Below are 16,841 nucleotides of genomic sequence, written 5' to 3' on the forward strand. Positions count from 1 at the left end.
ATTCCCTTTGGTCGAAGAGACAGAGTAGACACAGGAAGAAAGAAGTGAAATGGGTGGGGGGGGAGACATAGGTTTGAATGGGATGGCATGGCAAATAATCACTAAAATAATCACTAAAATTGATGCAAAGTACAGTCTGCATGAGGACACACATTGCAGGTTGTTAAGTCAAAGCATGTCCCTGGCAAGAACCAAGGACACACGCTAGGCTAGGAAGCCCCAGTGCTGTTAGCTTACCACCGTCCAGAGGCTGGTTGGTGAACTAACGAAACAGAGGAAATGTCAGCCCAGGAGAAGTATTACTTGTTGAACGACTTTCCAATTTTAGCAACGGAGCTCTTCCATGTTTTAACACCTCAGCAGAAGAAAACATTAACATCTTTTCTAGAAAACACTAACTTCATTAATAGACCCAACAAATATTTATTAAGGACTTGTTATGCACAAGGCATTATGATAGAAGCTGGAGACACAATTTAGAAGAAAACAAAGCCTTTGTTCCTTGGACATTTTCATCATATAGGGAAGATAAAATACAATAAATCCATAAATATGTAAGAATAGATGTTGTGATTAGTGCCATAAGGACAATCAGCAGGGAGCTGTGACTGAGAAAAACGAGCAGAGAGAGGCCTACTATACTTAAAGTGATCTGGGAAGACTTCACTGAGAGAACTGAACTGAAAAGTAAGGAATCATTCAGAAAAAGGATTGTCAAAAGGGCATTCCAACCAGTAAAAGCAAAGGAGACAGCAGGCCCAGAGGCCCAGAGGCTGGCACAGCTTGGTGTGTTATAGGAGCCAACAGCAGGCAGCATGGTGGGGGATGTGTGATTCCACTGAGGTATGAGGGGACAACAGGCAGTCAAAGATCAAAATGGCAGCCGTATTACTGGAAAGAGCTAGGTCAGAGGGTGTGTCTCAGATCCATGGATAGGATCTTGTTAATGTACCTCGGAATTAAACCTGCCTGCCCAGTCCTCGTCAGAAGATAACCAGCCTCCCTAGTTTACCCCATGGAGAAGCAGAGAATGTGAGTCTTCCCAGTGAGCAGCCTGCCTAGAAAGAGAGAAAAGAGGGACTCAGTTCCTTCTCCCAAACCCATCAATAAGAACTTGTTCTTCTTCCCAGGGCAGCAGAGGCCAAAAAGCCAGAGAGAGAGTTTCCTCCACAACAGCCACCTAGGTCTGTGCCTACCTGTGTGGTTAGACTAGCAAAGCAGAAAAGAAAAAAGGAGCTTTGCCCAGTGGACTGCAGGGGGCTCTTTTGATGGGAGAAATGCCTTTTCTTTGGTTGGTGCCAACCAACAGCACCCATCAGGGATGGTGGCAAAGACAGGTAAAGGGGAGTTCTGTTTTGGTTTTGATCGCAGTCACAGCTAAGCTGGATTGATAGGAGGAAAGGCCGTCCAACAGGGTTTAAGCTAGGTTCATGTCTTAGCTGATCCTTTGCTCTTTTAACTCATGCTGTCGTGGTCCTACGCATGCAGGCATGTGCCCAGACCATGTGCCTTTCCTGTCCCTTCCATTAGGAGCCACAATGCCTAGTTGCCGTTACGGAAGTTCAAGTTCTGGTTTTTGACTTACTGAGTAAGGTTAAGAACAGAGCTAGTCAACATTTCTTCAGGCCAGTAAGAAAAGTTACCTCTTTGCTCTTTCATCCAAAACCTCCATCCTCTTTCCCTAAACAGTGCTTTTTCCCTAAACCTGCACAGAAGGAAAAGAATCCTAGTTAGAGTGAAAAGAGCCTTCCTTCCTTTGGAAAAGCATACTGGGCCCAATCTGTTTCACACACAGCGAAATCCTGTTTATCCCAGTGTTTCCTGTTGTGTCCTCTAGGATCCATTAGCAGTGGATTTCTTGGCATTTGTGGTTGGCAGAAACGAGAGCACCCAGGGCCGACCAGCTCCCGCCCAGCGAGGGTCACTTTCAGCCCCAGCAGGCCGAGTGCCCTTCTCCGTAACTGGGAGGGGCAGCTCTCCCATGCAGGATCTGTGGGAGTGCATGCAGAAATGACCCTGTCGTGTCCTCTGGGTAGTGCCTTCAGTAAGACCTTTACAGCTCTTTCTGTAAAAATTTAGTTTTGACAAGATGTGTAGAGTTCAAAAGCTCAAATAGTTGTGGGAGGTTTATCAGAGCACCTTCCGTCCCCACCCCAGATGCTGACTCCCCAGAGGCGGGCACTTTCATCATTTCGTCCTTCTCTGGTAGTTGCCTCAGTAATTTTAAATAACATGCTTATACTGCTAGTTTTTCCATTTCAGTCATAATCTAGTAATTTTCCTCCTATGAAGAATTAAAATTTGGCTCTCTGATGCATGCATATACATGCACGCATTTACACACACACACACACACACACACGCATATACTTGTCTTCCTCTGCTTCTCCGGCTATAGGTCTAGCCTGATTTTTCACTGGATCAATATGCATCGTTTACATTCCTGTGAAGTTATCACTAAGATGTTTATACTGCTGAGTCACATGGAGCACTATGATTTTTTTTTTTGTCCTGTACAATTTTGTCCATGAAATGAATAATTTGCCTAAATTTTTCACTCAGTTATATATACAGCTATCTTTAATTCATCTTCAAATCAGATCTCCTCTCAAGGGCTTCCAGACACAGGGAGTAATCTATGGGCGTCACTCCTTTTCTTGGAAACATCCCTCCGGCGCCTTCATCCCCTCCTGCCATGTTGATGATTGCTATCGTCTACCTGCAGGTGCCCTCCTGTCTTCTTCAGCATCCAGGACACTCGGGAGTTACACTCTCTGCCATGCTGGTCTCCCTGATACCCTAGATCCCATTCCGTCCTCTTCTTTGATTTACTCTCCGCTCTTCCGGTAGCTTTCCCAAAGGCTGCACGAATCGGAGATACATTTTAGAATAACTTTGATATCTGAAAAAAACTTTATTCTCTCTGATTGATTGAGCATAGAAGGGTTTTCCCTCCAACCATTGAGGGTACCTACCCATTGTCTTCTCATTTTCCATATGACTACTGAAAAAGTCTGAGTGTTTTTTTTTTATCACAGCTTTTTAAGGTTTAGTCTGTTTTCTTCTCTATGAAAACATTGGGGATTTTATAATTTCCTGAGCATCCTAAAATGTCATAAGGCTGTGCCTCTGTATATACTTTCTCATTTTGGCAGGTGCTTTTATTCTAGAAACTTGGGTCTTTCTGTTCTGGGAAATTTTCTTGAATTATTTCTCTAATAATTTCCTCCCCCTCCCATTCTCTTTTCTTTTTCTGGATTTTTTTTTTTTTTTTAGTGGGTCCACTGGATTCGTGCTATAGATTTTTGTGCAGGGAAGTGTTAGGGGGTAGAGATTATTTTTACATATTCTCGCCTATATTCTCTCTTTCTCTCTCTCTGTTTCACTTTCTGGAATATTTCCTCAACTTTATTTTTCAGTAATGAATATTACATTTCTGCAATTGTGGTTTTAGTTCCAGGGAACTCTTTTTTGTACCCTGAATGTTCCTTTTAGTGGCCTCTTGGTCGATTTAGAGCAGCATAGCTCATAAGGCCGTGGAGCTCATACACACAGGAGGCCGAATGGGCACAGACTGCAGCCCAGCCTCTCAACCAGCTGTGGGACATTGGACGAGAGACTGAAATCCTCCACAGCTCCATCTACTCAACTGTAAAGTGGGCTTCCTGGTGGGTTATTGTGAGGACTAGGGGAGTGATGAACAGGGCACTTAGAGCATGTGACGCTTACTACTCTGTCTGGGATAGGTTTTCTTATCTTTCTGAAGCTATTAATTGGGGCTCCTGGGTGGCTCAGTGGGTTAAAGCCTCTGCCTTTGGCTCAGGTCATGATCTCAGGCTCCTGGGATTGAGCCCCACATCGGGCTCTCTGCTCAGTGGGGAGCCTACTTCCCCTGCCTCTCTGCCTACTTGTGATCTCTGTCTGTCAAATAAATAAATAAATAAATCTTTTTTTTTAAAGTGAAGCTATTAATTGCAGGGGTTTCTCTTGAAGATCATTTTTTCTTCCTGTTTTGTCTCTGCATTTCTTTTTGTTTGCTTTGGTCTCTTTGTTTCACGAGGCTTCCCTCAGACATTTCACGCTATTCTACCAGTGAGGGATTTACATGTTGCTTCGATGCTCCGTGGGTTTGCATCTGGCTTACGCACTGGTGGGCTTCATGCAGGGAATCTGCTGCACATTTTCCTGCAGAGCCTCCAAGGAGTGTAGGTCTGGGGCTGCTTTAGTCTCTTGCCTAGGGGTCTAAACCTGGCAGTCCCACTTCTTGGAGCTGAGCTGGGTCAAATACTGTGTTGTCAGCCCTGCCTGCACTCCCACTTCCAGAAGTATCATTGCTCACCGTTCCTAGGCTTTGCTGGGCTTCCAGGGTCCGGACCTGCTGGCTTGTCTCACTGCAGGCCTTGGGGTCCGCCTTCTCTGACATGCCAAGTCTGCTCAGCTCGTCTCTAGCACTAACATTTATGGCCATTTTCTCCATTTCTTTTTTTTCTTTACCCTGATGACTATATGCTACCTTAAAAATATCCTTTCGGGACACCAGGGTGGCTCAGTGGGTTAAAGCCTTTGCCTTTGGCTCAGGTCATGATCTCAGGGTTCTGGGATCGGGCCCTGCATCGGGCTCTCTGCTCAGCAGAGAGCCTGCTTCCCCCCACCCTCTGCCTGCTTCTCTGCCTACTTGTGATCTCTGTCAAATAAAATAAAATAAAATTTATTCTTAAAAGTCCTTTCATTGTCCCATGTGTGGAGTTTCGGAAGGAGGCAGTTACACAGGTGTGTTTACCTGCCTCTCTTTCAAGTATACTTCTTCTCAGTGCATGTCTTGTGATTCTGGGCTCTGCACAATGAACCACAGATAATGATGGCCACAATCCAGATAATTAACCGATAGATTCTCTTAGTCTATGGAGATGCTGCCGCAAGTCATTAGTAAGGATTCAAGCTTTGGGTGTTGAGAGGGGATTTCTGGGCTCTGCCCGTAGGCTCTCTCTGTGAGCAGTGAGTTGAATTCGTGGACCAGACAGCGAGGCTTAGGTGAGCAGTGTGTTTTTCCCATGTCTGCCATTCACTGGCTATATAGCCTTGGCCATTAAATCTCTGACTTCAGTCCCTTCCCTTGTAAAGAAAACATATCTCTGCTTCCAAGTTTTGTGTCAGGCTTGGAAATTATAAACTGAAAAGTTCTGTACAAATAATGGGAAACATTAAATTTTAGTTGCTCCCATGTCTGGGCTCCTGAACATACCAGCCTGCGCCCATTTTTTTTACAGGACAAACTATACTAGGGTTAAGTTGACATTTTCTGGGTTTTCTCCCATTTTAGACTGAGTGGCTTCTAGGCAGGTATCTTGGCCATGGTTTACTCCGTTTGCTACCATCACATGGTAACACCGGCCGTGGTACATTACAGGCAGTCACTAAATGGGGGCTGAATAAAGAGGAGGCAGAGCTACCTGGCACCAGGATGGAGCCCATGACCTTGACCTCTTTAGCTGTAACTTCTAACCGACTACATGGTCCATGAAGAGAACCCACTTCCGTGACTGAGAAGACCCACTCTTCCTAGGCTGGGAGCAGGCACAGGCTGGTTGACGCTGCCGACCCCGAGTACCTGAGGGCAGACCTGAGAGACGATATTCCCGCCATGCCTGACTCCATCTCCCATTATCCATCCCTTGAGCCATATGTTTAGCAACTTATATTTAATAAATACAGCAGCTGAATCTGATTATAGCGAGTCCAGAGATAGTTAAACTCGATTGCCAGGGAAATAGAGTTAGAATCCTGAATCGTTTTTATGTATCGCAATGGGCAATTGGAATGCCTGTTCCATATGGCGCCGACTCTGTCTGTGGATTGCACAGCCCATTCCCCGTCAGATGGTCCCATTTTGGGTCAGTGATGATGGCAGGGAACAATGTGTAGAGACAGGTGATCCCCAGGGGGGTCCATTAGATTTCAATTGTTTCCCGTTGATCGCTGTCCCATGGCAGACCCATGGACTTGGGCACAGTTGAGCTTGCATCCTTACATTTTTAATCGGCACATTGGTATTTACGATGCTGGCTCTGTCCAGCGCTTCAGAAAGGCAGAGACAATGGTGGGAAGAGAGCAAATGCCTCATAGAAAGGTTAGCAGAGATTGTTTTCCTGCTTCCAGGGGTAGGGATGGGTTCTTTTATCTACACCAATTCACCTGTTTCTAGCTGTCACACTTCTGAGGAGTACCCACAAAGCCACCGAGTGCTCAGACAGGGGGAGGGTGTTGCCTGCTGCTCAGCCTTCAGAATGACATTTCCCTTCCCTGACCACCCTGCCGACCTCCGGAATGCATTCTCCTTCCTTCTGGAGGCTGCCTGGGGAGTGTTTGCCATTCTTTGCCCTGGCGGGAGGAAGTGGCTCCCTCTTCCATCATTGAAGGGTAATTAAACATACTTCCTTGAAGATGTTCCCCTCTGGCTCACCTGTTTAGCTTATTAATAAAAGCAATTCTGCAGCTTCCAGAACAGCAGGGGTTGGGGAGATAACCTGGTATGAACCTGAGGTCAGTCTTTGAAAAAAGAATTCCATTCAGATCCCAAGAAGAGGGATCTCTTTCTTTCTGTGCGTCTTGCTAGGGCTTTTGTGAATGCTTTTAGTCTATTACAGGAGGCTGGCTTTGGCACATTATGAATATCAATAGAGTTCACATCACCATTCTCCCTGCATAAAGGAACTTTCCTGTAGTATTCACCAGCATAGCAGAGACAATAAGTCTGCTTTCCTCCCCGGCCCCTTTCCTTTCCTTGTCAGGAGGAATCAGCTCAGTGAGAAGCACGCAGCCTAGCTTTATGTAATTGCTCTGAAACCTGGCCTCTCGAGCCAGCAGCCACTTCTTTCTGTCTGTCGCATGTCCTTTGTGGGTTCTGTCTTCTCTAAACATTCTTTCCATCTTGCAGCTCTCTTTCTTTCTTGCCCTCTGTGTGTGTGTGTGTGTGTGCATGTGTGTGTGTGTGCGCATATGTGCGTCTCTGTGTGTGTGTGTGTGTGTGTGTTTTCCCTAAGAATTAACAGCAAGGTTAACTCATACAGGAGCTCTTGAAATGTCGTGGTGACCCCCTTGCTAAGTGACCAGGACACCCAAGTCTTTTGCCTTCCACAGAAAGGTTGAATACCTTCCAGCCGGAGTTTATAAATGTCTTGAAGTCGTAGAACCTTCTTATTTAAAAATAAAATTAAGCCTCCTTGCCTGAGCGGTAAAGTCTTAATGGCCTACATAAGGCAAATGGCAATAAAGCAAAACAAGTGCTGCTTTATAGCCAACCATTCATGTGGAAGAGGTGTGTAAAATAATGATAATAGTCATAACAACAAGTAGATATTAGGGAAGGAAGGCTGGAAATGAGGGCTGTAATAAAATGTACCTTCCTCATTATTGTGATTCTTTATGTCACTCCTACAAAACCAGAGTCTCCTGCATTTCCCTCCGGGGGTACCTGCACTGACCCCGTGCCTCCTTTTCTGACATGGTTCTTGAATAGACAGAACTGTGTGGTGAAGGTACCTGGAACCAGGGGAGAGGAAGAAGTCGGTCTCCTTGCCTTCTCCTGTGTTTATGCGATGCCAAGGCACCCCACTGTAGTCAGGTGCCATGATTCTCCGGGTCCCGTGGGGCATGGTCCGGGTCTTGCTCATTGCAGAAAAGCCATCTTAGACAGACGCCTTGCACAGGGAGACCTTACTTTCTAGGGACAAGTCTAGAGGCATTTCAGTATGCTCCAGGGTGTTGGGGTTTATCGATATTTTTGACCATATGGCAGTGGTTAGGAGCTAGGCAAGACCATATCCCTGTAGTGGACCCCAGTGGACCCACCCCAAACAGCCCTTTGGCAGCAAGACCATCCGTTTTATATGCGTAGCCCATTGGCTTTTTTTTTGTTATCTCCAGCCTTTAGGAAAGTCTTACTTAAGTATCCCCCCAGCCCCAACCGGTCTTAGCTATACTACAGAGTTGGCAGGACAGGATCCTGGCTCATGTTTGGTCAGAACATTAGCTAGGAGCAGCTCTGTCCCCTGATGAGCAGTGGTAGCCCTAGTAATTAACAGAAGATTTCCCTCGAGCAGCATTTTCCAAAATGGGTTGCATATAATATGAGTTCCGTTTGGATACCAATAATGCTTATGGGGGAAGAGATGCCACGGTCAACCAGGTTTGGAGAATGTTGCGTTCAACATCTTAAAGGAGTTGATTCTTAGCAAGACTCCTCCAGGCCTTTTTACTAATTTTCTGTGGCTGCCGTAGCAAATAGCCACAAACTCGGTGGCTTGCCTCTCCTCTCACATTTCTGGAGGCTGGAAGTCTGAAGTCTGTATCACTGGGCTGAAAGCAACGTGTTGGCAGGGCTGTGTTCTCTCCATAAGCTCCAGGGCGGAATCGGTTCCTTGCCTCTTCCAGCTTCTGCCCGCTGTCCGCAGTGCTTTACTCGTGTCCGTCACCCTGAACTTCAAAAGCAGCATCTTCAGATCTCTCCCTGCTCCACCTCTGTATCATCTCCTGCACGTGTGTGCGCGTGTGTGTTGGTGAGAGACCTCCCTCTGCTTCTCTCTTCTGAGGACACATGTGCGTGCATGTGGAGCCCACCTAGTTCGTCTAGAGTAACGTCCTCTGGAGATCCTCAGTTGAATCACGTCCTTTGCCGTATTAGGTAATACTCACAGGCTCCAAGGATTAGAAAGCAAATATGTCTTTTCGTGGGGTTGCCATGTAACCACGCCCGCCTTTAATACATTATGAGGTCTGCGCATCTCTGGCATGAGGAAGAGTTGTAAAGCGTTTCTCAAACCTCAGTGACAAAGCAACCCTCATTTCAGGTGTTCTGAGGAACACACTTCGGGGAATTTCACCAAGGGAAGAAGAATCTGGGGGGAAAAGAACCGAAGTCGAACAGTCCAGCTGCCCTTCTCCCTAGAGATCTGGGTTTTATATTACTAAGGAAGGTGGCACTTTCCTCGCCTCAGGAGATAATATTATTACACAGATAAAAGATGAAAAAAATACCAACAATTTCACAGGGCCATTTAAGCCACACTCCACAGATGACGTATCTCTGGGGAGTAGTTAAAATAGCATTGTATTCAGAGTTTCAAAACCTAGTTGGATTCCTGGCCCTCCTCTGTACAAGCTAAATGATGCTGGGGAAGTAATTAAATTTTTCTAAGCCTTGGTTTTTCTCATTTATGGAATGAGGACAACCATACTTACCTTGTTGTATCATGTGAATGCCAGGTGCCAGAGCACTTTATTTACTGTAAAGCTTAACACAATGTGGGGGTAGATTTCCACTGGTCTTCTCCAGGGGTCAAGTTGTCTTTGCTCATTGAGAGACCCTAGCTTCATGACTCTCCTTTCTCACTCACTGTTACGTTGCCAGTAGTCGGCACCCAGTCCATGTTTAATACGTGTTGGATGAAGGATTTCTCCTTGTCTAGATCATGCCTCCCCAGTGTCCAATGCACAGAATCATGGGGATTTGGGGGCTAGAAGGGCCCTTGAGATGTGTCCTGTAGTAGTTCCCAAATGCAGACCTGAGGACTAGCAAAGGCTGGCTGCCTGAGAATCCACTAGACTCAGTGGCCATGTACCACCCTGGAGACTGATTCGGTCAGACCAAGGTGGCACCCGGGAATCTGTATTTTTAGCAAGTTCCAAGGAGACGGGATACAAGTGATGTAACTGTGATACACTGATCTAGCCTCTCCCTCTGTCTTTGCGTAGAACCACCCCTAAAGCATTGCACCAAATAATCTTTCTCTTTTTAAAGACTTCCATGGAGTTTTTGCAGCTGCCTTGACTGGAGATGCCCTTGGTACCACGCGGTCATGTGAGACAGCCGCAACTCAGTGCATCTTGGTGTATTAATCCTTTCATTTATTCATCGCCCCATTCAAACAAACATTTCTGGTGCACCTACTGTGTGCCTGCCTCTGTGCTAATCAATTCCCCTGCACTCCTTCTCCAGAGAGCCCTTGTCATGCAAACCCTGTGATGTAAAGCCCCTCATTTCTCCTTTTTGGGCCTTGCATAAGTAGAGATATAGAAAGACTTGCCTTTCTGCTTTACTGTTTGCTTTTCTCTTTTCCGAGGATTATCTCTAAAGTAAGAAGGAAGCTTTTCTTCCCTTAAATGATGAGGCCTTGAATGCTTCAGAATCATGGATCATATAGGTGGGAGGGGCCTCAAGAGACCCAGTCCTCAGAAATGGAAGTTTACAATCATCCCCATGTCCCATTTACAGAGAAACGACATAAAAGTCGGGAACATCAAGTGACTTTCCCAGCATCACAGTCAGGAAACATAGGGCTTAGATCTCCTATCTCTCCCCTTTTCTTTCTCAAAATAATGTTTATTCAGACTCTTTTATTCTAAAATAATGTATGTGAGACCAATATTCTCCCATTTAAAAAATACTACCTTTCAAATATTCATCCGGCTGGTTTGAGGAATGGGCCCTTTCTTCTTCGGCAGGGCTTGTAATTACTTATTGACATCTTCTGATATTCACTAGTGTACGCTTATAAATAAATATCACATGCCCCCAAACTGATCCAGCCAGCATCTATTAAATGGTGGATGAGTGAAATGTTGTTAGCTGCACTTTGTTCTCCTGGGCTGCAGTGGGGCCTCGAGGTTTTTTCCAGAGTTTCTTTCGCCCTGGAGAGCGCAACTGTCCCACCCCATGCAGCCCTGCTTCTCCTGTCTCTACTCTCTCTGTTCCGAGGAGGTGCTGTCCATTCCACCAGCAGTCTCTAATGTCAATAGGGAGCCAGGTGTCCAGGCAGTTCTGAAAGCGGCCATGAGATCGGCTGGGATAGGGGTACAACAGCTGGGAGCCCCTCCATCCCTCTTCTTCCTGGACTTGCCCCACACTTCCTGGGCCCCAGGATGGTGCTGTCGGAGGCCCCTGTCAGGGGTGGGGTGGATAAGGCGGGGCGGGGGGTGGGGGGTGCTGTTTCTGACCTGTGTGGCAGAGGATCAGGCTAATCACAGAATTTAAGATTCTTCATTGTATACAAAGTCCCACCATATCTTAATCTAGTTCTTCTTCTTAAAGATTTTGAGATAGAGATGCTCCCTTCCTTCGCTCACATCTATCCAGAAGTCAGTGGAAGGAATGAGTAGGCACCAGAGAAAACCTTAGGGCCAACAGCTGGGGACCAAGTTCTGGGATGGATCGTGGGAAGATGGAAGTGTGCCGGTCTTCACAGGGCAGTGGGAAGTTTGAGATTCGCTGGATTTGCTGGGCCAAGCAAAATTAGATGCCTGCTGCTCTCAAGGAAAGAGAAAGACTATTGTTTGTGTGTGTGTCCTGGCCTGCAGAGGAAGTTCTCGATTTGCTGAGGCTGGTGGTCTTTTCTTTTTTCTTTCTTTCTTTTAAATACTTTTATACACAATTAATATCATGCATTTTCACTTCATTTACTGGGAATATGATCATTCAATAGCCCCTTATGCTGTTAGCAGTGAAGAGGATCTCAAGAAACTAACTGTTTAAAGTCAACATGCTACTAATTCTGAAATTTATGAAATCAATAACTTTCTCTCTTTTCCCACTCCCTCACTTTATGGAGTTGGTCCAAATCACTTGAAAATTAATAAAAATTCTTCTGTGTACAAATATGCAATGTCTTCCCCTTCTCCCTTACATCCCAATCCACTGCCATCCCCAACCATCTCCTTTATTCTCAGAGAGCCTCAATTGGCTCAATTTGCAGAACTGTACATTCTGGAACAGTCTAGTAGCAGAGCTGACCGTTGGAGTTTGTCCCCTGAATGTTCAAAGGAGCATTTGCATATTTCCTGAGGAGGTGAGTAGGAAGCCCCAGTGTCAGCTGCCAGTGTCACCCTTCTGGGCTAAGTGGAGTGGAAGGACATGCCTCATTGTGTCTCAGCTTCGGATTTATTTTGATGCTGGGAAATGGGGGGTCGAGGGGGAAAGTGTAGGGCAAAAGGAAGACAGATGAATGGTTAATGGAGGCTGAAGTGGCAGATCGAGAGAGAACACAAACACAATGGGCAGACGGACGGATTGATAGATGGGACCCAGAGATGTAAATAGGATAGTTTATCTACGCTGCTTCCAGTCTCTCCTTCCTATCTCTCCATCTATTCATCTATCTGCCACAAGCAGGGACTGACAGGCAAACAGATTCCTGAGGAGCCGGGATTAGCAGCACACACGGGAGCCTCCTGGCGATCCATGCTTGAGGAGAGGGCAGGGGTTTGGGACCTGGGGAAAGATTACAGGTGCTGCCCTGGAGGGCTGCCTGCTCCTTCTGAGCTCCCAATACAAACAGGATCAGTGCCAGGCAGAGAGGGTAGCTCTGGCCTCTGAACACTGGCTCACCTGCCTGCCGGCTTAAGAACCCTTGACCGTTTGCAGGGGTTCCCTTCTCGGGCCCAGGAAGTGGACAGCTGGCAATCGGACAAGGAAGTGAGGGAGCAGGGCTTGGTGCTAGCGTACATTTTTATCCCAAAGCCTTGCTTTATATTCCAGTCAGGATTCCAGTCTTGCAACAACAGGGGAAAGGAAGAAGAGGGGGGGCGAAAAAAACGTGAAGGAAAGCTAACCGTGCTCCTGCTGTTCTGGAAAGCTGTCAGCTGTCAGGTCTGCTTAACTGACGGGCTGGTCTCCAGAACCCCGGGAGCCCAGCCCCAGGAGAGGTGCGGGCAGACCTGGGGTGGGGTGGGGCGTTGCTGCTGGCTGCCCCCTCCCACCCCCACCCTGCCCGCACTGGTCTTGGGCACAGCCCCGGGCTAATCAGCAAGTGGAGGTGGGGGGACAGGGAGGGGGAGGGGCGGAGGTTCTCTGTTCTCTGTTCCTCCAACCCTCGGACCCTCCTGGGGAAGAAGGGGAGTGGGATGAACGGGCAGCTGTGATGTGGAGAAGTCAGGCTGTCTCAGGACCTCCCCTCATTGTTGGGACAGGAGAGGTTCCCTGGGGCTAGGGAGGGGTGCGGTGGGGGCGGGGGAGGGGTGAGGGTGGATTAAAGAGAACACCAGAACTCACTGCAGGCCCACAGCTGCCCCGGAACCTAACTCTGCCCCTGTCACACAGAGACTGAGTAGCCGCCCGGGGTCCCGCTGGCCCTCCCCTCTTCTCTTCACGAGCTGGCTTCCAGGGTCGCCTTCCTTTCTCCCCCTCCCTTCTTTTGGCCAGGCCCATATCCCTAGATATGAAATTCCTATGAATCTCAAGATCACCTTTGCAGGGCGAACTCTTATGTCAAGTGGGAAGGCATTGCTGGGCTCCATTCCAATCCCCACTACTTACTCTGTGACCTCGATTCCCATCCCCACCACCTACTTTAGCTCTGTGACCTGGATTCCATTCCCCACTGCATTCTCACTGTGACCTTGATCCCAGTCCCCACTACCTACTTTTGTGTGATTTGGAGTAAATAAGCCTTATCTCTAAAAGGGAGATAATCTTTAATCCACTGATCAAACAGTATTATTCGTATGGAGACATTCATAAACTATAGGAGTCTATCACACATTATTCTTTCCTGATTTATCTTTGTTTCCCTGACAGCCCCTAACGCAAAGACTTACACAGAGTAGGCACTGAGTAATAGTCAAATGAAAACTAAAGAAACGGGAAAAGGGATGTAGGAGAGTTCCGTTTCTCTGAGTCTGAGCACAGCACAGCTGGGCCCCATTACCAAGCTCCCGAATCAGAAACTCTGGGATGGGCCCCAGGAATCTGCACTTGGGCTGGCTGAGCAGGTGGTCAGTATTTCAAAAGTGGGAAGTTTCTGTTTGAAGTAGGAAAGCAGAGGGTGTATCACAAGGTTTTGTGATGATTTTTAAGGTCATAGACTATGTCGTTGTTGAATCCCTAACACATAGCACAGTGCCTGATAAACAGTGACACCTCTCAGGACAATGTTTTATTTCTTGAGTGCCACAGTCAACGTTTTGGCAGAAAAGAGGCTGCTAGGGTTTTGCCAATGAATAAAGCATAATCCCTACCCTCAAAAAAAAAAAAAAAAAAAAATCCCATGCAAGATAACTGTGAGACATTGCTGAAGCCCAGCCATGGGGACCCCGGGGCCATTACATGAAGGGGCACCTGGAACACTCATTTTACCTTGGTCCTCGCCCTGGGGCCAAGGGAATGGCGGGGGTGGGGGGTGGGGGGGTGTTCTGGAAGGAGCCATCAAGTTTGAAAAGACCAACAGGAGGGAGTTTTCCAGGGGACTCTGGGAGAAGGGCATTCCAGGCAGAGGGAAGAGCTTTAAATTTTCTAGTAGCCACATTAAGAAAAGAACAGGAAAAGGGAAACTGATTCGGATGATATATTTTATTTGACTTCTAACCAAATATAAGCATCATGGTCATTTCAAAATGTAATCAATATGAACCAATATTAATAAGCTATTTTATATTCTTTATTATTGTACTAAGTCTTCAAAATCCGCTGTGTAATTGCACTTACAGTACATCTCGATTCAGTCTAGGCACATTTTAAGTGCTCCGTAGCCACGTGTGGCTGATGGCTGTAATATTGAACAGCACGTGTCTAGAGAAAGGAATCTAGATGCTTAAAGACAGAAGCTCGTTTTTATAAGGTCAGGGAAAGATGATACTTTTTTTTTTTTTAAGATGATACATTTCTAATGCAGGGTGTTGGCAATGAGAACAGGGAAAAAGAAGGTGACAGATTGTCAGGTGACTTAGCTTCTCCTAACATCTTTGCAAAATCGAGCTACAGTATTTACCTTCCTGGGTGAGGTAAAGATTCTCTGAGAACATACATGTGAAGCGCCAGTTCAGGCTAGCAGGGAATGTATGTCCAGCAGGCCTTCTCCCCACTCCCCAAGCTGTTCGCGCTCTCCAGGAACAAGGATTTGACATCCCCACTTGCATAAGGTGGTGTTCAAAGCACTGGGATGGCATAGTACCAGGGGCAGACTGCAGACACCCAAAGAAATCACTGCTCAGCGTCGCCAGTGCCCCTTGCCAGGCGTCTCTCCTGGTATCACCCAGGTGAAGGGAAATTACTAGCTGACTGTCATGGGAAGGCTGGAAGGAAGAGTATAGTAAAGCCAGTCCAGGAGAGGCAGAAAAGCAGAGCTGCCGACATTCTGGGCAGCAGTCAGTCTATCAGCAGCCAGCAGCTGGCAGCAGCTCCAGATGATTGAGAACTGAACAGCTTAATTGGAGGAATGCGAACATTGTGGAGTGCCAGGCTGGCATGGTTAAGTGCAGAAATGTTTCCCCAGAGCCCACATTTCTTGCCTTAGGTTGCTGTGCCCATGCTGTCTTGGGGAATGCCCCTAGCCAAACCCCCGTACACAGATCAACAGCTTCCCTGTTCCTTGGAGGAGAAAGAACCCACGTTTCTGAATAGATGCTGGCTACGGCCCCCTAGAAAAGAGTAGCTCCTGCTGCGGAGAGAAGCTGGGGTAGGGTGGGGAAAAGATAGGTCATCCTCTACCTGATGAGACCTCCATGCAGTGTCCAAAGAACGGCAAGACTTTCTGACTCGTATCTCCACTAAGGTGACGTTCAAATGAATATTTGTTTATTGTCAAAATGATTGTTTTAGTTAGCTGAAGTCACTGGGTGGGTGCTGAGAATTTAAAAAAAAAAAAAGTAACCAAGTCATTAGTGCCTGGATCTGCTGAAAAGCACAACTCAGGTTCCCTTGGGCTTCCTCTGACTCACATGAATTTACTATCCCTATATTAGTCAGAGTAAGCCAACTGCTGTAACAAACACCCCCTCCCCAGTCCACTGGGATAACAACACATAATTATTTGTGTAACAGTCTAATTCAGAGGAACAGCTCCCCCGGACAGTTTTCTTCCAAGCAGACATCTGAGGACATTCATACTTTATACTTTAAGCCTCCAGTGTTCCCTGCTCAAACCCTTGCCTGTCTTCTCCCAGGAGAGGAAAGTATGGGGAGAATTATATGTGGGAGCATCCACAGCCAGGTCTGGGAGCAGGAACGTGATCTCTGCCTACTTCCTTTGTCCAGAGTTCAGGCACGTGGCTGCACATAACTTCAAGAGGCCAGCAAATACAGACATGTGTCAAGGAGAAATAGGGAAAAGGCTTGTTGAGCATCTCTTCAGTCCTTGCCATAGTGTCTGTCTCTTTCTCTCTCTCTCTCTCTCGACTAAGATAGACTATTTGGGGCTCTGGCTTGACCTGGAGGCTTGGGAGTCAGGAGAATGCAGGAGAGGGGCAGCATTAATTAGAGGGTGATGTCCTGGGGTTTCAAGGTGATTATTATTCAGGACAATGTCATGGTCAAGAAGTTGTAATGCCAAATTAAATTCTTGTCTCTTGTATTCCAGACCTGTTTTGTCCGTTTGTGAGCCAAAGAAAGAGAAGGTTCTGTAGCCAAAGTGCCAATAGAACAGAGGACGAGGCTAGGTTTCCCATTGTTAACTGGTACCCGCTTGTCACCCATGCCCCCCCCCTTTGTCAGCCAAGCTCAGTGGATCATGAGCGGTGCTACTCTAGCAGTACAGTGTTTTCTTTCCGCTTTTAAAAGCAACCCTGAATCCAGAATAAGCAACATTGTCTGAAAAGGTATGGAAATTCCAGTCTGGTAAGACACTGTGAAGGACAGGCAGTGGTCCCAGGGGCTGATCACAGAGATGGTTATTATTGTGGATATTCTGGCTTGCGACGGCGCCCCCTCTTTGGGACTGATACACAAATGCTCTAGCTTCTTGGAGTATCCGTGGCTGACTGCTCACAGTTCACAGGGATGCCTGTCTTGTAGGAACTGCCTTGCCCAAAGTTAGAGCTTCCCCCTTGCAAAACTCCCAGGTAGCCCATGGCCAGTG

This window comes from Neovison vison, chromosome 10, assembly GCF_020171115.1.
Source record: "Neovison vison isolate M4711 chromosome 10, ASM_NN_V1, whole genome shotgun sequence".
In the NCBI taxonomy this organism is placed as follows: domain Eukaryota; kingdom Metazoa; phylum Chordata; class Mammalia; order Carnivora; family Mustelidae; genus Neogale; species Neogale vison.